Source organism: Mobula hypostoma, chromosome 7 (assembly GCF_963921235.1).
Source record: "Mobula hypostoma chromosome 7, sMobHyp1.1, whole genome shotgun sequence".
Lineage (NCBI taxonomy): Eukaryota > Metazoa > Chordata > Chondrichthyes > Myliobatiformes > Myliobatidae > Mobula > Mobula hypostoma.
In genome coordinates, this window is record NC_086103.1 from 966,608 (window position 1) to 990,696 (window position 24,089).

The window sequence follows — 24,089 nt, forward strand, 5'->3', positions numbered from 1 at the left end:
TTGTTCGGGGATTAAGGGAGAGACCTTATCAGCAGAGCTGGCCAAAACAATAGCCTTCTCCCATCTGGTCGATACCATACTCATCTTTTCAAAATGGTTTTTTTTTCTCTTATCAGGGGGACCCTAGCTTCATTGATTTCCACGCTAACACTGACTAGGTTTGTTAGCATATCAAAAGCCTGTGACCGTCTCAGTTCGCGTCGGCCATAATCAATAACATCCTTCCTTCTGGGCAGCCGGTAAACCTCTTTCATTATTCCACCAACTGTTTCCTCCAGCACCGCAAAATGTCCACCGGGGGGTACCTTGTGGGCCAGGTTAAAAATCTCATCCTCATAACTCATTTGCACCACCCCCCATTCCTCATCTGCGGGTACTGTACTTGGTTTCCCTTTCTTCCTTAGCACTTCCTCCTCCGCACAATAGCCTACTGGTTCCCTTGTTAATTCTGTGTCAGAGAGAGCTGTCTCTGCCAAAACCATCAGCCCCTCGTCTTGCTCCTGCGCCTGCACAAATTCTTTCCTGGCTAATGCTACGTCTGTCCCAGCTCCCTCACTACCTCCTGTTTCACTACACTCCTTCTTTTCACTTTCTACCCCCTTCTCGTACAAGGCCGGCAGAAACGTCTCAGCTAAATTTACTACTGCAGTCCCGTGATGAACCTGTGAGTCCATGGGCGGGGCCTCAATGCTGGCAGGCTGACCTGTCAATCTCACTGCTGGGAACACGATTCCCCCCGCAAGGTCATTACCGAGCAAGACTTCCACGCCTTTCATCGGTAATTCGGGCCTCACTCCGATCGTGACTAGTCCAGAGACCAGGTTGCTTTGTAAGTGTATCTGGTGCAAAGGGACGGCCTCTGTCCCTTCTCCAATACATTTGACCTTGACCTCCCCAGTCTGGGTCTCTGAGCTAAACTCTAATACACTCTTCAGTATTAGTGACTGACACGCTCCCGTGTCTCTCCAGATCTGCACTGGAACTGGTTTTAACCCCTCCTTCGCCGACACCAATCCGGCCGAGATAAACCTCTCGCGCCCTTCCTGAACTTTGGCAGACCTGTCCTGTCCTAGCGGTTCATTTACCAGCTCGATACAGCCAGTCAAAATCGCCGTTTTTCCTTTTCCTGTCTCCTTCTTTGGGGCAAAGCACCTGGACGCAAAGTGTCTGACTTTCCCGCAATTATAACAGATGACCCCAGGAGACTTCCTACCAGACTGCTCCCGGTCTACCTTAACCTTCTCACTAGTTCCCGGCTTACTTTCTGACTTTTCTGGCGGACTCTCCCCGCCGTCCTGACTACCCGTCTGGTAGCCTTTACTCGGGGCAAACTTCATCTTATGCGTCAATGCGTACTCATCCGCTAACTTAGCAGTTGCGGCTAACGTGGCTGCCTCTTTCTCATCTAGGTAGGGTTTCATACCCTCAGGGACACAACCTTTAAACTGCTCAATCAGGATCAGCTGTAGCAGTCTGTCATAATCCCCCTCTACCCCCTTTGAGGCACACCAACGCTCACAATATGTCTGCATCTCACGGGCAAACTCTAAATACGTGCGGTCCCACTGCTTCCTTGCATTCCGGAACCTCTGCCGGTATGCCTCCAGGACCAACTCATAAATCCTGAGGATGGCCTCTTTCACCACCTCATACCTCTGGGCATCTTCCGTGGACAAAGCTGAGTAAGCTTGTTGGGCTTTCCCTTTCAGTACACTCTGAAGCAAAACAGCCCACTTATCCCTCGGCCAGTCCTGACTTGTAGCAACTTTTTCGAAATGGAGAAAGTACCGATCCACGTCGGTATCGTCAAATGGGGGAACCAGCCTAACCTCCTGGGTCGCCCGGAACCCTCCACCTTGGTTTGGCACGGGCCCCTGCTCTGCTCCTTAACTTCTCCAGCTCGAATTCCCTTTCCCTCTGTTTCTCCTCTCGCTCCAACTGTCTCTCTAACTCTCTCTCTCGCCTTTCTAACTCTCTCTCCTTCTCTTCTCGCTCCAACTATCTGTCCCTCTCTTTCTCTTCTCGCTCCAACTGTCATACCCGGAACTCGTGCTCGAGTCTCAGTTTTTCAAGCTGCACCTGTACCGCGTCTCCGGCAGGTTTTTCAATAGACACCACCTCCAGCTCGCCTTGGGGAAACACACCTTTAGATACATAGTGCTCTACGATAGCTCTGTGTATCTCCTCTCTCCTCATTGTCGACTTCCCCTTAGCAAGATTCAACCGTATGGCCACAGCTACCAATTCCGATTTCCTGGAATCCTCTAATGCCTCCAAGGTTGGCGCCTTTATAATTTCCTCAGCCTCCATTTCTGCTGTTTGTCTTTTCTTTCTTTCGGGAATTTTGACCCAATCAATTTACTCCGTCCCAAATTTAGCGTTCAAAATCCCGGACGAGCCCCCACTTATGTTATGTACCCCGTAACTGGGTTGCCAAACCAGCGGAAATGGATCACTCAGTTGGAGTCTGGATTACTAGAACTAAGAAAGTTTTATTAAAGAAACAAGCAACACAGTACTCTAATCAAAAGGATAATGAATGCAACAGTTCAGCAATGATAAACACACATGTACACAGAATTCAGATAACAGGATCAATCAAGCTCTATCGTTGTCTAGGGGTAAATGACCAGTTTCAAAGTGACGCAAAGTTCAGTTCAATTTAGTTCAGTTCAGTTCGCAGTAATCGCTGCCGTGGGAGATGGACAGTGTGGGGGAAGGAGAGAGAGAGCAAAACGAATGAATATTCAAGGCTTCCACACAGATCTTCGTAGTCAGCTTTCGGGCGAGTCCTTTGTGATGTCATCTGAGGTCACCGACCATGACACCCTCCATTTCCAGATACGATCGTTTCTCTGCGGTGAACCTGGCACCCAGGCAAGGGTGGACACACACCAGGTTCCCGCTGATCGTGCCTTTCCACCCTGTGCGTCTATGGCCTGGTCCCGCAACCGGCCTTCCAAAACTTCCCACCGACTTGTGAGAGACGCACCGCTTCCAGGGTCTCGTTACCTCGGGTGTCATGTGTGTCGCCTTAGCGAACCTGTCCCTTTTTATCCCCCTGCTGGGGTATCGCCTGTCCATCACTTCAAACAGTTCAGGGTTCAAAGGGGGAGCCGATCTTGACAGCTCTCTCCTTCTGTTACTCTCTCTCCCGTCCCTTCATTAACATCTCCAGATGCTCCATTGTCTTCCTTATCTCTCTCTCTCCTGAAGACAGGTGGCAGACCAACTGCTGATCCCACTGGTGCCAGCACAGGACAGCTACATCTTAATCTATGTGTATTCTTGTCACAGAGGGAAGAAGTAGGAAGATTAGGAGTGATGGTTGGAGGAGGTAAAGGGCTGACAGGATAGGAGAGTGAACCATGGGAAAAAACAATGTGTTACTCTAGATTTAGAGCCTCTGCAGAATCTCATTTTCTTACAATAAACAGAAGGATTGGCTTGGTTGATGATGAGAAACTGTTTCATTGGATGGAGGCTCCATTACATGCAGGTAATAAAAGGGATCAAAAATCAGTGATGGAGTAGTTTTTTGTCTGACATCATTGAGAACCGTTGCACTCCTCCATGTCTGAGCGTTAGAATGATTGAGTCGTTGCAAGTATTCAAAGCTGGAAGGAACAGATGGTTAGATCATAAGTGAAGTAAATGTTATGGGAAACAGGCAAGAAAGTGAAGTTGAACCAAAGATTAATCAGCCATGAGATTGTTGAACGGTGAAGCAGACACATTGAGTTGTATGATCAATGGATGCCTACACTTCTTATGTTTTTTTATAGGGACAGAGCAGAAACGTCAATGACTTAAGATTCCAGATTCAAGTTTATATATCAGATAAAAACATACTATGAAATGTGTCAGTGGTGTTAACAACAAGCACACCCAAGGACGAAGTAAAGGATTAGCCATAATCTTGTTGAATCTTGGAACAATTGAGGGATCAAGTAGCGCACAATTGGTCCTACTTGTATTCACAGTTATAAAATATTTTGTGTGATTAATATTTTAACATTATTCATGCGTAGTACATAAGTATCATCTGTTACACAATTATAGTTGATAGTGGAGAATAAACATTCTTGTTTGAAGCTACTTTACCCTGTAAATGGCATGTAAACCAGATTTATTTATTATTTTATTTAGACATGCAGCGTTAGTACAGCTCCCCGCCCCCCGGCCTTATGAGACTATGCCACTCAATTACATCCATACGACCAATTAACCTTCTAACCTGTACATCTTTGGAACGTGGGAGAAAACCAGAGCACCCGGAGGAAACTCTTGCAGAGAGCAGTGGAATTGAACCTAGGTCGCTGGTGCTGCAATAAACATTACAAATCCACATTAATTTACCCGTGTATCAGTAATATACAAGGTTCGGGCCAGGTGTGGGCACGTGGCCAAGTGGTTAAGGCATTGGACTAGTGACCTGAAGGTCGTGAGTTCGAGCCCCAGCCGAGGGAACGTGTTGTGTCCTTGAGCAAGGCACTTAATCACACATTGCTCTGCAACAACACTGGTGCCAAGCTGTATGGGTCCTAATGCCCTTCCCTTGGACAACATTGGTGTCGTGGAGAGGGGAGAATTGCAGCATGGGCAACTGCTGGTCTTCCATACAACCTTGCCCAGGCCTGGAGAGTGAAGACTTTCCAGGCGCAGATCCATGGTCTCGCAAGACAAGGTTCAGCTTACGAGAGACAGCAGCAATATAATGTACACTCAGTGGCCATTTTATTAGGTACACCAGAACATCTGCTCGATAATGGAAATATCTGATCAGCCAATCAGGTGGCAACAACTCAATGCATAAATGCAAGCAGATATGGCCAAGAGGTTCAGTTGTTGTTCAGACCAAACATCAGAATGGGGAAGAAATGTGATTTAGGTGGCATGATTGTTGGCACCTGACAGGGTGGTGTGAGTATCTCAGAAACTGCAGATTTTCTGGGATTTTCACGAAGAACAGTCTCAGCAGTTTACAGAGATTTCTGCAAAAAACAAGAACATCCTGTGAGTGGCTGGTGAAAATCCCTTGTTAACGAGGGAGGTCAGTGCTTCCAGTTGACAGGTGACAGTAACTCACAGAAGCGCACATTACAACAGTGGTGGGCAGAAGAGCATCTCTGAATGCGCAACGCATCAATTCTCGAAGTGGTTGAGCTACAGCAACAGAAGACCACAGTCATGCCATCAGTGGCCACTTTATTGGGTAAAAGAGGTACCTAATAAAGTATATGATGATCTTCTGGCAGCAAAAGAAAGAAAATGGCATCTCAAACACAAGCAGGTTTCTCTAATATCCTAAAAGTTTCAACAAGATGTATGTGAGAAAAATGTGCTGAAAACAAATAGGCGTTGGATTTGAAATGTTGGAAAATTATTAATTCAAATCCTGGGACAGAACATGAGCGATCACATTGTTACACTCTAAGACAATGTCTTTCATTAATTGTGGACTTTCATTGATTCTATTGTGTTTATTATTCTATTATGGATTTATTGAGTATGCCCACAAGTCATTGAACCTTCGGGCTGTGTATGGCGACATACGTGTACTTTAATAATAAATTTACTTTGAACTATGAACTTCGAATATCTCAAGGCATTGTAACTGAGAAGAGTTTTTGGATTATGCAGTCAAAGAATGTTTGTAGTCTGAAAGATGAAAGGAAGCAGTCAAATCAATTAGATGCTAAAAGCCTTAAGGTAGTTTGGCTTGTAAGAACTTGATTTCCATGGAGCTGCCAACAAAGGATCCTTAGGAATTCTCTGCATAGATGTAACAAAAGTTACAGGACAACTCCCAAGCTCCAGTCCAGAAACTAGGATAGCATCATATGTATACATGTGGAGTGAATCACTTTTATAGATTTACTGGAAGGAACTCTCCATGTTAGCTGATTTTTTTGCAATATCAAATAGCTACACATGTCAGAAGAAACGACTTGTACAAGTATCTTGCATAAGACAATAGCCATGGAATCGTAAATGCCACATCAGTACAAAAAGAATGTGAACCCTACTGGATCGATCGTGAGAATGTGGCAAGTGTGCAAGCAGCTAATTGATCCATGCAGTGATTCAACGGTGTCTCCTACGTGCCGAAGGTTCTCTCTTTCCTTGCGGAATTCAAATACGCATGTTTTCATCTTGGTGGGGACAGTTCATTGCCCCCAAACTGTAAGTTTCCCAGCATGGAATGTGACTCAACAAAAATGTTTAATCCTTCTGCTCTGTTGTTGTTTTTGGTCCATGCATATTTAACAGAATAGATTTCTCATGAAAAGCCACAAAGAGAGGATTTGCACAATATCATATATGCAACAGTGAATGCAGATTCTACTCTACTAGAACATCTGTAATTGAAGTAACTATGAGAGACAACGGTATTTGATTGACTGAGAGTTGGTTGAGATGCAGATGAACATGCTGAAGGACACACGGGGCAAACATTTCAAAAGTGAATCATAACACAGTAGATCTCACAAACGAAGAATATGTTTTAAAAATTTTGGGATGTGCACCATACTGTGTACACTATGGTAGTGAAAAACTTCAGCTACCTCCAATTGTATCAGAATATATGGAATATTCAAGTTGCTGGGTAAAGATTAGCTTGCAGAATTGAAACTCAAAAGGCATAATTCAGTATTTGTGTGGATAAACCAGCATCACATTAAAAAAACAATTATCTAAGTATGAGTGTATCTTCAAAATGCTTTTGCAGTGATTATTGGGGATGAGGTGTCTGAATGGATTGGAAATTGTTTCAAATTTGTCCAATATAATGGATTAAACAGCATAATTGTTACTTTCTTTGCAGTTTAACTTTCTCATTCCTCCTTGTAATTTATATAATTACCTATATACATGCAATTGTTCAGTGTATCCCCTAGTGGTTACAGTTCTTTGTATTATTCTGGAAGCTTCTTGGGTATCACATAACTTGAATAGGAGCTATATGATTAGTTAACTCTTATCTACAAATTTGAATGGAATGTTTGGTTATCTATGGTATTAGAAGAGCTGAGTACATTGGCTGGCCACTTTTACTTCCCTTTGTTCTTTCCTGCCTTTGCTACTAGACTCCTGATACACTCTGTTTCCAATTCCTTTGCTCTCTCACCGCTTAATAAAACAATTGTGAAGCGAAAAGTTTTATGTCTCATTCTTGACTTCTGAAAGGCCCTTGGATCAAAGACAACAAAATCCAACAAATATTAACCAAGACCTGATCTTTATTCTGGTTTATCCAAGTGAAAGTAAAACTTGAAATATTGATGAAATGGTATTTTTGTCAAAGGAGCAACAAAAATAATTGTTTCACAGATGGATGGAAGAGTAACTAAGGATTCTTTAAACAAATAGTTATTACAGCATCAAGTTACGTCATGCAAACAGGCCCTTTTGTGCAATTGGTCCATGCCGACCACAGCATCTTCTCTGCTAGTCTCAGTTGCCCATGTTGGGATCATAAGCCTCCAAGTCCTTATTTGTTTGGAAGGGTGGCGGTGGAAGGCCGTTATTCTATCTCGAGACCAGTATCGTGACCAGTTGTATTCTACGAGGATTGGTGCTAGGATTTCTGTTGTTTTTGATGCACATCTGGATAAAAATAGAGGTGGGCTCTTTAGTACTTTTTAGGTGACACAATAATTAGTACAGTTGTGGATATTGAGAAAGGTTATCAAAATATTCAGCAGTTTATAGATCAGTTAGTAACATGACCAGAGATATTGAGACGGAATTCAATCTGGGCATTGAAATCCATCTGCCATTTGTGTAGTACAGTGTATTGGAGAACAAATGGAAGAGGATGGTATAATTCAGATGCAGGACACTCGGAGCATTGATATACAGAGGGATGTTCACAGCTCTCTGAAAGTGGAAGCACAAGTGGATAGGATGATTAGGCAGTCATGTGGCATAGCTGATTTCACTAATCAGGAACTGAGTATAAAAGCTGACAAACAACAGGAATTCTGCAGATGCTGGAAATTCAAGCAACATACATCAAAGTTGCTGGTGAATGCAGCAGGCCAAGCAGCATCTATAGGAAGAGGCGCAGTCGACGTTTCAGGCCGAGACCCTTCGTTAGGACTAACTGAAGGAAGAGTGAGTAAGGGATTTGAAAGCTGGAGGGGGAGGGGGAGATGCAAAATGATAGGAGAAGACAGGAGGGGGAGGGATAGAGCCGAGAGCTGGACAGGTGATAGGCAAAAGGGGATACGAGAGGATCATGGGACAGGAGGCCTAGGGAGAAAGACGGGGGGGGGGGGTGACCCAGAGGATGGCCAAGAGGTATATTCAGAGGGACAGAGGGAGAAAAAGGAGAGTGAGAGAAAGAATGTGTGCATAAAAATGAGTAACAGCTGGGGTACGAGGGGGAGGTGGGGCCTAGCGGAAGTTAGAGAAGTCAATGTTCATGCCATCAGGTTGGAGGCTACCTAGACGGAATATAAGGTGTTGTTCCTCCAACCTGAGTGTGGCTTCATCTTTACAGTAGAGGAGGCCGTGGATAGACATGTCAGAATGGGAATGGGATGTGGAATTAAAATGTGTGGCCACTAGGAGATCCTGCTTTCTCTGGCGGACAGAGCGTAGATGTTCAGCAAAGCGGTCTCCCAGTCTGCGTCGGGTCTCACCAATATATAAAAGGCCACATCGGGAGCACCGGACGCAGTATATCACCCCAGTTGACTCACAGGTGAAGTGATGCCTCACCTGGAAGGACTGTTTGGGGCCCTGAATGGTGGTAAGGGAGGAAGTGTAAGGGCATGTGTAGCACTTGTTCCGCTTACACGGATAAGTGCCAGGAGGGAGATCAGTGGGGAGGGATGGGGGGGACGAATGGACAAGGGAGTTGTGTAGGGAGCGATCCCTGCGGAATGCAGAGAGAGGGGGAGAGGGAAAGATGTGCTTAGTGGTGGGATCCCATTGGGATCTACGCTCTGTCCGCCAGAGAAAGCAGGATCTCCCAGTGGCCACACATTTTAATTCCACATCCCATTCCCATTCTGACATGTCTATCCACGGCCTCCTCTACTGTAAAGATGAAGCCACACTCAGGTTGGTGGAACAACACCTTATATTCCGTCTGGGTAGCCTCCAACCTGATGGCATGAACATTGACTTCTCTAACTTCCGCTAGGCCCCACCTCCCCCTCGTACCCCAGCTGTTACTCATTTTTATGCACACATTCTTTCTCTCACTCTCCTTTTTCTCCCTCTGTCCCTCTGAATATACCTCTTGGCCATCCTCTGGGTCACCCCCCCCCGTCTTTCTCCCTAGGCCTCCTGTCCCATGATCCTCTCGTATCCCCTTTTGCCTATCACCTGTCCAGCTCTCGGCTCTATCCCTCCCCCTCCTGTCTTCTCCTATCATTTTGCATCTCCCCCTCCCCCTCCAGCTTTCAAATCCCTTACTCACTCTTCCTTCAGTTAGTCCTGACGAAGGGTCTCGGCCTGAAACGTCGACTGCGCCTCTTCCTATAGATGCTGCTTGGCCTGCTGCGTTCACCAGCAACTTTGATGTATAAAAGCTGACAAGTTATGTTGTAGTGATATAAAGCTTTGATTAGACCATTGTTAGAGTATTGTGTGAATTTCTGCTCACCACATTACAGAAAAGATGTGGGAGATTTGGACAGGGTGTAAAAGAAGTTCACTAGGACACTGCTGGATTAGAGAGTATTAACTATAAGGAGAGGATGGATAAACCTGAATTGTTTTCTCAGAGAATAAGGGGTAATCTAATAAATTATAAATAAAATTATGAGAGGCAGAGGCAGGTAGAGCCCTTAGTAGGGGATTTAGCTTTAAGGTCCAAAGAATATTTAAGAGATTTATGTGGCAAGTTTTTTTTTCCCACATTTTTGGAACATGCTGCAGGGGAAGTAGTGGAAGCAGATATGAAATCAATGTTCAAGAGGTATTTAAATGGACACATTTATAGATGGAGAACTGCTGTATACAGTAATGTGATATATAATCAAACAGGGCCACTTTTCAACATAATTGTATAAGGGCTAAGAGTGTTGTAAAAGCGAGCCTGAAGGCTTTGTGTGTCAATGCAAGGAGCATTCGTAACAAGGTGGATGAATTAAAAGTGCAGATTGTTATTAATGAATATGATATAGTTGGGATCACAGAGACATGGCTTCAGGGTGACCAAGGATGGGAGCTCAACATTCAGGGATATTCAATATTCAAGAGGGATAGACATGAAAGAAAAGGAGGTGGGGTAGCATTGCTGGTTAGAGAGGAGATTAACGCAATAGAAAGGAAGGACATTAGCCGGGAGGATGTGGAATCGATATGGGTAGAGCTGCATTACACTAAGGGGCAGAAAATGCTGGTGGAGTTGTGCACAGGCCACCTGACAGTAGTAGTGAGGTTGGGGATGGTATTAAACAGGAAATTAGAAATGCGTGAAATAAAGGAACAGCAGTTATAATGGGTGACTTCAATTTACATATAGATTGGGTGAACCAAATTGGTAAGGGTGCTGAGGAAGAGGATTTCTTGGCATGTATGCAGGATGGTTTTTTGAATCAACATGTCGAAGAACCAATTAGAGAGCAGGCTATTCTAGACTGGGTATTGAGCAATGAGGAAGGGTTAATTAGCAATCTTGTCATGAGAGGCCCCTTGGGTAAGTATGACCATAATATGGTGGAATTCTTCATTAAGATGGAGAGTGACATAGATAATTCAGAAACAAAGGTTCTGAACTTAAAGAAGAGTAACTTTGAAGGTATGAGACGTGAATTAGCTAAGACACACTGACAAATGATACTTAAAGGATTGACGGTGGATATGCAATGGCAAGCATTTAAAGATTGCATGGATGAACTACAACAATTGTTCATCCCAGTTTGGCAAAAGAATAAATCAGGGAAGGTAGTGCACCCGTGGCTGACAAGGGAAATTAGGGATAGTATCAATTCCAAAGAAGAAGCATACAAATTAGCCAGAAAAAATGGCTCACCTGAGGACTGGGAGAAATTCAGAGTCCAGCAGAGGAGGACAAAGGGCTTAATTAGGAAAGGGAAAAAAGATTATGAGAGAAAACTGGCAGGGAACATAAATACTTTATTTTTTAAATCTTTTTATTGAATTAGTACACAAAAGGTAAAACGTAGAAACTAATGCACAGTTGCGATATACATTTACAAGAGATATTAATACACAAAAAATAGTACAAACAGTGCAGTTTAGTTATAAAATAACGAGGTAGTATAATAGTATACTAATTTTCCATATATAACAATAAAGAGAAGAAAAAACCCAAAAAAAGACCCCCCAAAAAAACCACCGTGCAACTAACCTAAAAGGCAAAGCAAAGCAATGAGCTAACTAGGTATCAAGTAGACTTAAACAACTTAAAACAATCACATCCTCAAACCTGACCTCCATTAAAAACAGTTAAAAACCAAGAAGGGAATGTAAATATGGTCAAAGAGAAAAAAAAGTAACATTAAATGAAAGTGTTGAATAAAAGATCTCCAGGTCTGTTCAAATTTAACTGAAGTATCGTAAAGATTACTTCTGATTTTTTCCAAATTTAGACATAAAGTCTGAGAAAACCAAAAATACGTAGTTGGGGCATTAATCTACTTCCAATGTTGTAAAATACATCTTTTCGCCATTAAAGTAAGAGATGCAATCATTCTATGGGCTGAAGGGGAAAGATTACTGGAAGTTTTAGGTAATCCAAAGATAGCAGTAATAGGATGGGGAGAAATATCTGTATTCAATACCTTTGAGATAATATTAAAAATGTCTTTCCAAGAAGTTTCCAAAGTAGGACAGGATCAAAACACATGGGTTAAGGAAGCTATCTCCCCTTGACATCTGTCACAAAGAGGGTTAATAGGAGAATAAAAATGAGCTAATTTATCTTTAAACATATGTGCTCTATGAACAACTTTAAATTGAATGAGGGAATGTTTGGAACAGATAGAGGAAGTATTGACTAGTTGTAAAATATGCGCCCAGTCATCCGCCAAAATAGTGAAGTCCAATTCCTTTTCCCAATCTGACCTAATCTTATCAAATGGAGATATCCTAAGTTTCATGATAGTATTATAAATAATAGCTGTTACACCTTTCTGACATGGGTTAAGGTTAACTATAGTATCTAAAATATATGTAGGGGGTAACGCTGGAAAGGAAGAAAATATGGAGACAGCTTATCCACTGATGTCTACTATAAGCCTACTGATTCTCACAGTTATCTGGACTATTCCTCTTCTCACCCTGTCTCTTGCAAAAACGCCAACCCCTTCTCGCAATTCCTCCGTCTCCGCCGCATCTGCTCTCAGGATGAGGCTTTTCATTCTAGGACGAGGGAGATGTCTCCTTTTTTAAAGAAAGGAGCTTCCCTTCCTCCACTATCAACTCTGCTCTTAAACGCATCTACCCCATTTCATGTACATCTGCTCTCACTCCATCCTCCCGCCACCCCACTAGGAATAGGGTTCCCCTGGTCCTCACCTACCACCCCACCAGCCTCCGGGGTCCAACATATTATTCTCCGTAACTTCCGCCACCTCCAACGGGATCCCACCACTAAGCACATCTTTCCCTCCCCGCCTCTCTCTGCATTCCGCAGGGATCGCTCCCTACACAACTCCCTTGTCCATTCGTCCCCCCCATCCCTCCCCACTGATCTCCCTCCTGGCACTTATCCGTGTAAGCGGAACAAATGCTACACATGCCCTTACACTTCCTCCCTTACCACCATTCAGGGCCCCAAACAGTCCTTCCAGGTGAGGCAGCACTTCACGTGTGAGTTGACTGGGGTGATATACTGCGTCCGGTGCTCCCGATGTGGCCTTTTATATATTGGCGAGACCCGACGCAGACTGGGAGACCGCTTTGCTGAATATCTACGCTCTGTCCGCCAGAGAAAGCAGGATCTCCCAGTGGCCACACATTTTAATTCCACATCCCATTCCCATTCTGACATGTCTATCCACAGCCTCCTCTACTGCAAAGATGAAGCCACACTCAGGTTGGAGGAACAACACCTTATATTCCGGCTGGGTAGCCTCCAACCTGATGGCAGGAACATCAACTTCTCTAACTTCCACTAAGGCCCCACCTCCCCCTCGTACCCCATCTGTTACTCATTTTTATGCACACATTCTTTCTGTCACTCTCCTTTTTCTCTCTCTGTCCCTCTGAATATACCTCTTGCCCATCCTTTGGGTCGTCCCCCCCTTGTCTTTCTTCCCGGACCTCCTGTCCCATGATCCTCTCGTATTCCCTTTTGCCTATCACCTGTCCAGCTCTTGGCTCTATCCCTCCCCCTCCTGTCTTCTCCTATCATTTTGGATCTCCCCCTCCCCCTCCAACTTTCAAATCCCTTACTCACTCTTCCTTCAGTTAGTCCTGACGAAGGGTCTCGGCCTGAAACGTCGACTGCACCTCCTCCTACAGATGCTGCCTGGCCTGCTACGTTCACCAGCAACTTTGATGTGTGTTGCTTGAATTTCCAGCATCTGCAGAATTCCTGTTGTTTGCAAGAAAATATGGTAGTTAGGAAATTTCTAACTTGGAGATATCTAAAAAAATGTATTCTTGGTAAGTTATATTTGTTAGATAATTGTTCAAAAGACATAAGGGAACCATCTAAAAATAAATCCAAAATCCGTGAAATACCATTGGTCTTCCAAATTTGAAAGGCACGGTCCGTAGAAGAGAGGGAAAAGAATAATGTTGCCTAAAATAGGAATCGCTAGCCCGAGTGGATTAAGATCAAAAAATTTTTGGAATTGAAACCAAATGTGTAAGGTATGTTTAACTATCGGGTTACAAACCTGTTTATGGTGTTTCAAATCGAAAGGAAGAGAAGAAACTAAAATGGAGCCAAGTGCATAACCTTGAGCAGATTGTAATTCCAATACTACCCATTTAGGAATGGATAGTGTATCTTGGCCAAGTAACCAAAATTTCATGTGTGGAATATTAATTGCCCAATAATAGACTCTAAAATTAGGTAATGTCAAACCTCCATCTCTCTTAGCTTTCTGTAGATGTATTCTACCCAGTCTCGGGTTTTTATTTTGCCAAATAAATGAAGAAATTTTAGAGTCAACTTTGTCAAAAAAGTATTTTGGAACAAAAATCAATAATGCCTGGAATATATATAAAAATTTTGGCAGAATAAACATCTTAACAGTTTCGTGTCATCCGCAAACTTGGAGATGCTGCATTTAATTCCCTCATCCAAGTCATTAATATATATTGTAAACAACTGGGGTCCCAGCACTGAGCCTTGCGGTACCCCATTAGTCACCGCCTGCCATTCTGAAAAGGTCCCGTTTATTCCCACTCTTTGCTTCCTGTCTGCTAACCAATTCTCCACCCACACCAATACCTTACCCCCAATATCGTGTGCTTTAAGTTTGCACACTAATCTCCTGTGTGGGACCTTGTCAAAAGCCTTTTGAAAATCCAAATATACCACATCCACTGGTTCTCCCCTATCCACTCTACTAGTTACATCCTCAAAAAATTCTATGAGATTCGTCAGACATGATTTTCCTTTCACAAATCCATGCTGACTTTGTCCGATGATTTCACCGCTTTCCAAATGTGCTGTTATCACATCCTTGATAACTGACTCCAGCAGTTTCCCCACCACCGACGTTAGGCTAACCGGTCTATAATTCCCCGATTTCTCTCTCCCTCCTTTTTTAAAAAGTGGGGTTACATTAGCCACCCTCCAATCCTCAGGAACTAGTCCAGAATCTAACGAGTTTTGAAAAATTATCACTAATGCATCCACTATTTCTTGGGCTACTTCCTTAAGCACTCTAGGATGCAGACCATCTGGCCCTGGGGATTTATCTGCCTTAAATCCCTTCAATTTACCTAACACCACTTCCCTACTAACATGTATTTCGCTCAGTTCCTCCATCCCACTGGACCCTCTGTCCCCTATTTCTGGAAGATTATTTATGTCCTCCTTAGTGAAGACAGAACCAAAGTAATTATTCAATTGGTCTGCCATGTCCTTGCTCCCCATAATCAATTCACCTGTTTCTGTCTGCAGGGGACCTACATTTGTCTTTACCAGTCTTTTCCTTTTTACATATCTATAAAAGCTTTTACAGTCCGTTTTTATGTTCCCTGCCAGTTTTCTCTCATAATCTTTTTTCCCCTTCCTAATTAAGCCCTTTGTCCTCCTCTGCTGAACTCTGAATTTCTCCCAGCCCTCAGGTGAGCCACTTTCTCTGGCTAATTTGTATGCTTCTTCTTTGGAATTGATACTATCCCTAATTTCTCTTGTCAGCCACGGGTGCACTACCTTCCTTGATTTATTCTTTTGCCAAACTGGGATGAACAATTGTTGTCGTTCATCCATGCAAACTTTAAATGCTTGCCATTGCATATGCACCATCAATCCTTTAAGTGTCATTTGCCAGTCTATCTTAACTAATTCACGTCTCATTCCTTCAAAGTTACCCCTCTTTAAGTTCAGAACCTTTGTTTCTGAATTAACTATGTCACTCTCCATCTTAATGAAGAATTCCACCATATTATGGTCACTCTTACCCAAGGGGCCTCTCACGACAAGATCGCTAATTAACCCTTCCTCATTGCTCAAAACCCAGTCCAAAATAGCCTGCTCTCCAGTTGGTTCCTCGACATGTTGGTTCAAAAAACCATCCCGCATACATTCCAAGAAATTACTAGGAAATTAGTCTTAAATAAATCCTTATGTTTACAGGTAATTTTAATCCTAAGATATGAAAAATGATTATTAACCAATTTAAACGGGAGGTTCTGATATAAGGGAACTTGCTTATTAATCGGGAAAAGTTCACTCTTATTGAGAATTGACTTATAACCTGAAAAAAGACTAAATTGTGCTAATAAATCTAAAGCTGCAGGAATAGATCTTTGAGGATTAGAAATATATAAAAGTAAGTCATCAGCATAAAGTGATACTTTATGAGACTTTAAACCACGAGTTATACCAATAATATTAGGAGATTCTCGAATAGCAATTGCAAGTGGTTCTAATGCAATATCAAATAATAAAGGACTAAGAGGACAACCTTGTCTGGTACCTCGAAAAAGAGGAAAAAAGGGTGAATTTAAAGAGTTAGTACGAACTGAGGCCATAGGAGAATGATATAACAATTTGATCCAGGATATAAATTTCGGGCTGAAGTTAAACATTTCAAGCACCTTAAATAAGTAAGGCCATTCGACCCTGTCAAAGGCTTTTTCAGCGTCTAGGGAAATGACACATTCAGGATCATTTTGTGATGGGGTATAGACAATGTTTAAAAGTGTACGAATATTATAAAAAGAGTAACGATTTTTAATAAAACCCATTTGGTCTTCCAAGATAATATAAGGAAGTGCTTTTTCGAGTCTGTTTGCTAATAATTTAGAAAAAATTTTAGAGTCAACATTTAACAAGGATATTGGTCTATAAGATGCACATTGAGCAGGGTTTTTATCTTTCTTTAATATTAAAGAGATCGATGCTCTATAAAAGGATTCGGGTAGTTTACAAAGTTTTAATGAGGCCTCCAGAACTCTGAATAGCCAAGGGATTAAAGAGGATGCAAAAAATTTATAAAATTTCATGGTAAACCCATCAGGACCAGGAGCTTTCCCCAGGTTCATAGAAAAAATAACGTTCTTAATTTCATCAGTGGTAAAGGAAGTGCCTGATAAGGAAGATATATCATGTGAAAATTTAGGGAAATCTAGGTTATCTAAAAAGTCATACATATGTTTAGAATCTCGTGGAGACTCTGATTGATATAAGGCAGAATAAAAGTCAAAAAAGGATTGATTAATCTCAGCTTGATCAAATGTCAGTTGATCTTTTTGATTATAAATCTGATTAATTTGAAATTTAGTAGAGTTAGTCTTCAACTGATTAGCCAATAGTTTACCAACTTTGTCACCATGTATATAAAATTCGCCTCTTGTTTTCATTAATTGATTTGCAATAGAGAACAAAAGTAATAAACTGTGTTCCATTTGAAGTTCAGTTCTTTGTTTATAGAACTTCTCAGAGGGAGCTGTAGCATATTTCTCATCAATTTCCTTAATCTTGTCCACAAGAACCAGCTCCTCCTCCTTCAACCTTTTCCTCAAAGCAGCAGAGTACGAGATGATCTGGCCACGAATATAAGCTTTAAAAGTATCCCAAAGGGTGTTCATGGATATATCCTCTGTACAGTTAATTGTAAAAAAGAGATCAATCTGTTCATTCATAAAGTTAACAAAATCCAAGTCCTGAAGCAACAGCGAATTAAAACGCCATTGTCTATTATTTTGTGTATTGGCCAATATTTTAATAGAAAACTTAAGTGGAGCATGATCCGAAATGGATATAGAGTCATATTTCATATTCAGGGAACATAAAAACTGACTGTAAAAGCTTTTATAGATATGTGAAAAGAAAAAGGTTGGTTAAGACAAATGTAGGTCCCCTGCAGACAGAAACAGGTGAATTGATTATGGGGAGCAAGGACATGGCAGACCAATTGAATAATTACTTTGGTTCTGTCCTCACTAAGGAGGACATAAATAATCTTCCGGAAATAGTAGGGGAAGAGGGTCCAGTGAGATGGAGGAACTGAGGGAAATACATGTTAGTAGGGAAGTGGTGTTAGGTAAATTGAAGGGATTAAAGGCAGATAAATCCCCAGGGCCAGATGGTCTGCATCCCAGAGTGCTTAAGGAAGTAGCCCAAGAAATAGTGGATGCATTAGTGATAACTTTTCAAAACTCGTTAGATTCTGGACTAGTTCCTGAGGATTGGAGGGTGGCTAATGTAACCCTGCTTTTTAAAAAAGGAGGGAGAGAGAAACCAGGGAATTATAGGCCGGTTAGCCTAACATCGGTGGTGGGGAAAATGCTAGAGTCAGTTATCAAAGATGTGAAAGCAGCACATTTGGAAAGCGGTGAAATCATTGGACAAATTCAGCATGGACTTGTGAAAGGAAAATCATGTCTGACAAATCTCATAGAATTTTTTGAGGATGTAACTAGTAGAGTGGATAGGGGAGAACCAATGGATGTGATATATTTGGATTTTCAAAAGGCTTTTGACAAGGTCCCACACAGGAGATTAGTATGCAAACTTAAAACACACGGTATTGGGGGTAAGGTATTGATGTGGATAGAGAATTGGTTGGCAGACAGGAAGCAAAAGGTGGGAATAAACGGGACCTTTTCAGAATGGCAGGCAGTGACTAGTGGGGTACAGCAAGGCTCAGTGCTGGGACCCCAGTTGTTTACAATATATATTAATGACTTAGACAAGGGAATTAAATGCAGCATCTCCAAGTTTGCGGATGACACGAAGCTGGGCGGCAGTGTTAGCTGTGGGGAGGATGCTAAGAGGATGCAGGGTGACTTGGATAGGTTAGGTGAGTGGGTAAATTCATGGCAGATGCAATTTAATGTGGATAAATGTGAGTTTATCCACTTTGGTGGCAAAAACAGGAAAACAGATTATTATCTGAATGGTGGCCAATTAGGAAAAGGGGAGGTGCAACGAGACCTGGGTGTCATTATACACCAATCATTGAAAGTGGGCATGCAGGTACAGCAAGCGGTGAAAAAGGCGAATGGTATGCGGGCATTTATAGCAAGAGGATTCGAGTACAGGAGCAGGGAGGTACTACTACAGTTGTACAAGGCCTTGGTGAGACCACACCGGGAGTATTATATGCAGTTTTGGTCCCCTAATCTGAGGAAAGACATCCTTGCTGTAGAGGGAGTACAAAGATGGTTCACCAGATTGATCCCTGGGATGGCAGGACTTTCATATGATGAGAGACTGGATCGACTAGGCTTATACTCATTGGAATTTAGAAGATTGAGGGGGGATCTTATTGAAACGTATAAAATCCTAAAGGGATTGGACAGGCTAGATGCAGGAAGATTGTTCCCGATGTTGGGGAAGTCCAGAACAAGGGGACATGGTTTGAGGATAAAGGGGAAGCCTTTTAGGACCAAGATTAGGAAAGACTTCTTCACACAGAGAGTGGTGAATCTGTGGAATTCTCTGCCACAGGAAACAGTTGAGGCCAGTTCATTGGCTATATTTAAGAGGGAGTTAGATATGGCCCTTGTGGCTAAAGGGATCAGGGGGTATGGAGGGAAGGCAGGTACAGGGTTTTGAGTTGGATGATCAGCCCTAATCATACTGAATGATGGTGCAGGCTCGAAGGGCCGAATGGCCTACTCCTGCACCTATTTTCTATGTTTCTATGTAACAGATTCTACAAATTCACTACTCTCTGGCTAAAGAAATTTCTCCATGTCTCTGTTTTGAATGGACACCCTTTGATCCTGAGGCTGTGCCCTCTTGTCTTAGACTCTCTCTCCATGGGAAACGTCCTTTCAACATACTCTCTCTAGGCCTTTCAACATTCAAAACGTTTCAATGAGATCTCCCCTCATCATTCTACATTCCAGTGAGAACACATCCAAAGCTATCAAATGTCCCTCGTATGGTAACCCTTTCATTCTGGAACCTCCCCTGAACCCTCCTCAATGCCAGCACATCCTTTTCTTATGTAACACCCTGGTAAAGGGTTTACTGATAATGTTGTAGGGTATTTCATGTAATGATCTTTCTGTAGGTGCAGTGTATCGGTTACTGTGGGAGATAAGGGACGCTTAGGAATTTGGGCCATTCAATCAGGAGAGTGGAATGGAGAGAAGGTTCTAGAGAAGGCTGCGGGGATGGTTTTGTGACTGACACCAGTAGTGGGTCTTTGTTCAGCGGGAGATGAAGAGAGACGATGCTGGAGAGAACCAGTTGTGGGATTCCATCTGGTGAGGAAACATGATTGGATGGAGCCCAGGCATGGAGGTCTGCTGAGGAGCGTTGAATATGCCTTCGGAAGTATTTGAGCTCCAACCTGTGCATATTGATGGTTTAAATATGATGGGCTATTTTTGTATTTTTTTCTTTACTAACTCTTTGGTTAAGTTAATGTTCACAAATATACCTAATTATAATTGTATGCAGTGTGCAATCCGTTTTTTTATGCTGACAGGCTATTGCAGGGCAGTAAATCACACAGAATTTATCCAAACCATGGCCTGGGTGGGTGAGACATCCCAATCTCACAGATCTGGTGGGACCAGAGGACAAAGCGGAGAAATGTGGATTTATCGCTGAGGAATCTAGAGGCTGTTAGCAGGGGCTAATGAGCTGCATTTCCAGAGATGCCCAGAGAAAGGGGGTTTCACTTAGATGAGGGGCCCAAAACTGTTCACAATACTCAAGGTGAGGCCTCACCAATGCCTTATAAAGCCTCAGCATCATAGCCCTGCTCTTGTATTCTAGACCTCTTGAAAAGAATCCTAGCATTGCATTTACCTTCCTCACCACCAACTCAACCTGCAAGTTAACCTTTAAGGTGTACTGCACAAGGATTCCCAAGTCCCTCTGCATCTCAGATTTTTGAATTTTCTCACCGTTTAGAAAATAGTCTGTACATTTATTTCTACTAACAAAGTGCATGACCATGTGTTTCCTAACATAGTATTTCATTTGACACTTTCTTGCCCTTTCTCCTAATCTGTCTAAGTCCTTCTGCACTACCTGCCCCAAAATGAATGATATATAGTAGTTGTTGGGAAAGATAAAAGAGGTCACATTTTTTACACCCAGAGAAGGGAGGTTGATGGGTAAAATGATGGAGACTAAAAAAACAGCACAGTACTGTATGGAGTGTGCAGGAAAATGAATAGTTTGAATTTACATCATGATTGCCAAGGTCAATGTGGGTTAAGGAGCCAGTTTCTTGACTGTACTGTTCTCTGCTCTATATCTTATCAGCACACTATGCACAGATTCTTACACATAATTCTTGGAACTGCTACAGCTGTAATGTATCTGAACTCACAAAACACAATACAAATACATTAAAAAAAATCGAAGAAGAAAATGCAGGAATTGTGTGCTTTTCTGAATCCATAAACAATTTGCATGTGATCTAAGTATAAGTTTATTAACATGTAGACAATATGACCTTCTCATGAGACAGGTCACGTTAAACACAGTTGTACATTCACAGCTGGAATTAGCAAACAGTATGGCGATGATTATGGTATTGCATGTATGCAAATTGGGTAAATGGAACACACCCAGTGTAGTTGCTGCCTGCCATACATACTTTATGCAATAAATATAAAAAATACAAAATTTTATATTTTACATATAAGGTACAGAAATAAAGGACAATAAAAAATGATCTGATAGCAAGCAATGCCCTAGGAGAGATACTGGATGTTCCAAAAAGCCCTTCATATGACATCTTTTTTTGATAACATTAATTCTTTTTCCAAAGCAATTTTTCTTTTAAAAATCTTATTTAGTAATCCAACCCTATTACCGATTCACAATAACATTGGAAACAAGCCTTTCTCTGCAGCGGTTTCCCCTCATTTCTGAGAAAAAGTGGTAACTGTGCTGCAAATATTTCCCTCCCCCATCATCGCCAACATCAAGCAAATAAAATCTCCTGCATGATCTAATTTGGACAGCCTACAGCAAAGCTGAACTTTGCAATCATGTAATATTGGATTTGCTGTGGAAGTGCTCGCAGTTCCAGCAATTCACATGAGTAGCTTGGAGCCAAGTGGTCAAATATAGCACCCCTAAGAGGATGGCTGACCAATTATATTTTCCATCTGCTTTATAAAGCCCGACAATTCTTAACCTCTCTGTTCCAGTGATATGGAAAGGTGGGACCCATGGGATAGAGGGGTTTAGCCAACTCATTGAGCGAATCGGCAACATTTGTTTGGCTCTGTTATTCCTGTTTGTCCCCATGTGATATGTTCATGTTCACCTCAGAGAAATCTAAAAGTCCACCAGTACCACAGGAAAGAAAAATTAAATCTGAAGGCAAAGTAATCTTTGAAAACAAAGCTGGCATCATTTCTGCAGTGATTGTTAGTCACGGAGAGAGCAACTCATCTGGACTGGGGAGGGAAAAGTTAACACGGAATCTTGTTATGAACCTAATCAGTTTATGTGCTTTTAACAAGAAGCTATGAAATTCTAAAAGCAGAGCAGCCAAGAGCAAAGAAAGCAATATTCACTGACAATTTCACTTGAAGACTTATGTGCCTTCATCTGTTACACTGGAAAGTAAGTATAATCAGGTGGAGGCTGATTTTGTGGGCCAGTAAAATCACTCCATATGGATGGTTCTGGGAGATAATTTGTTATCAATGCTGTGTCCAGAGCTTTGTTTCTTACTGCTAATTGTCTTTTTTTTGACTGATGACCCTCCTGAAGGCATCAGTTATTCTGCACTCCCACATCAACAGCTTAGAACAAAAGAGCAATTACAGGCATTCATCACCGCCCCTTTTCCTAGGAGGCAGCAGCTTCCAGTTACCAAATAACCTCTCATTTTGCAAAGTGCTGCTGTTTAGTTAATCTTAATGACAACAGAACATAGATGCAATTGTCACACAGTTGTAATAAAGGAGGGTTAGGAGGGTTAAGAGGGTGGAGGAGTAAACATAAGATAAACAAAGCTGATTTGATATGAACAATAATCTTTCAAATGATCATCGATATTAACTGTCATTCCTGAAGGAACTTTTGTGTCTGAATCTCAAAAAATATATCTTTAACCTTAATGTAGATATGAATCCCAGTGAATAATTTGTTTAATTTACATCTAATATATGGTTCTCTTATGAATTCTGCTTCTCTGATGCTATGTGCCTGCTTGCTGATGCAAGAAAGTCTTTCATTTTATCTGTGCATGCATATATTTGTGCATATGACAATAAACTCAGCTTTGAATTGTGGCTTCCCTTTCATTTGGATTCTGTCTCCCCTCCAGTTACCACAGATTTTTCTCCAGGCAGGAATGGGTGAGAAATCACGAGCTTGGCTAGCAAAACATGAATTTTTCAAAACATTAGTGCAGCGATTACAGTGACAGTGATCACTAATCGGGGTACGGTTCCCACTGCCTTTTGTAAGAAGCCTGTACATTCTCCCCATGACCATGTGGGTTTCCCCCTGGAGCTCCAAATTCTTCCCGTATTCCAAAGACTTATAGTTAGAGCTTATGAGTTGTGGGCATGCTATGTTAGGACCTAAGGCGTGGCAATTCTTGCGGGCTGCACCAGCACATTGCAAGTATCACATTCAATGCATTTCACTGTCTTTTTTGATGTTTCAAAGCATATGTGACAAATAAAGCTAATTTCTTTTTTTATCTTTTGAAAATCTAAACAGGTTTCCAACTCACTACCAGAGAAGGAAAGGATGAAAGGAAGGCTTAGAAAATTGTTATTACCTGTATATACAGGACTACTGGATTTTTTTTTTGCTGCAAGTGGATATTGAGGCAGGAAAGAGAAGAGAATAGAAGATGGCAGAAGTATCTGATGAAGCAGAAAATGAAAAGCATTTGATGGCTCTGGACCTGCATTCACTCGAATATGGAAGAGTGAGGGCTGACCTCATTGAAACTTATTGAAAGGTGAAAGGTCTAGATAGAGTGGATGTGGAGAGGATGTTTCCTATGGTGTGAATGTCTAACACCAGAGGACGCAGCCTCAGAATAAAGGGGTGTCCTTTTAGAACAGAAATGTAGAGGAATTTCTTTGGCCAGATAATGATGAATCTGTGGAATTCTTTGCCACGTGCAGCTGTGGAGGCCAAGTCTTTATGTATCTTTAAGGCAGAGGTTGACAGGATCTTGATTGGTCAGGTCATGAAAGGATACGGGGAGAAGAGGAAAATTGGATCAGCCATGAAAGTCAATATTTTGCTGATGCTGGAAATTCAAAATAAAAGCAGGAAATACCAGAAGCACTCAGCATTCCACCTGACCCATAGACAGCTTCAAACCCACCGCTGTTAGGCTCTTGAACGGATCTCTTATATGCTAAAATATTAAGTCTTGGTCTCCCAATCTACTTTGTCATGATACTTACACTGTTTTGTTTAACGGCACTGCTTTTTCTCTGAAACAGCAACACTATATTCTGTTTTTCTGTTTACTGCCTTGGATTAATTATGTATTTGTCTGGATGGTGCACAAAAC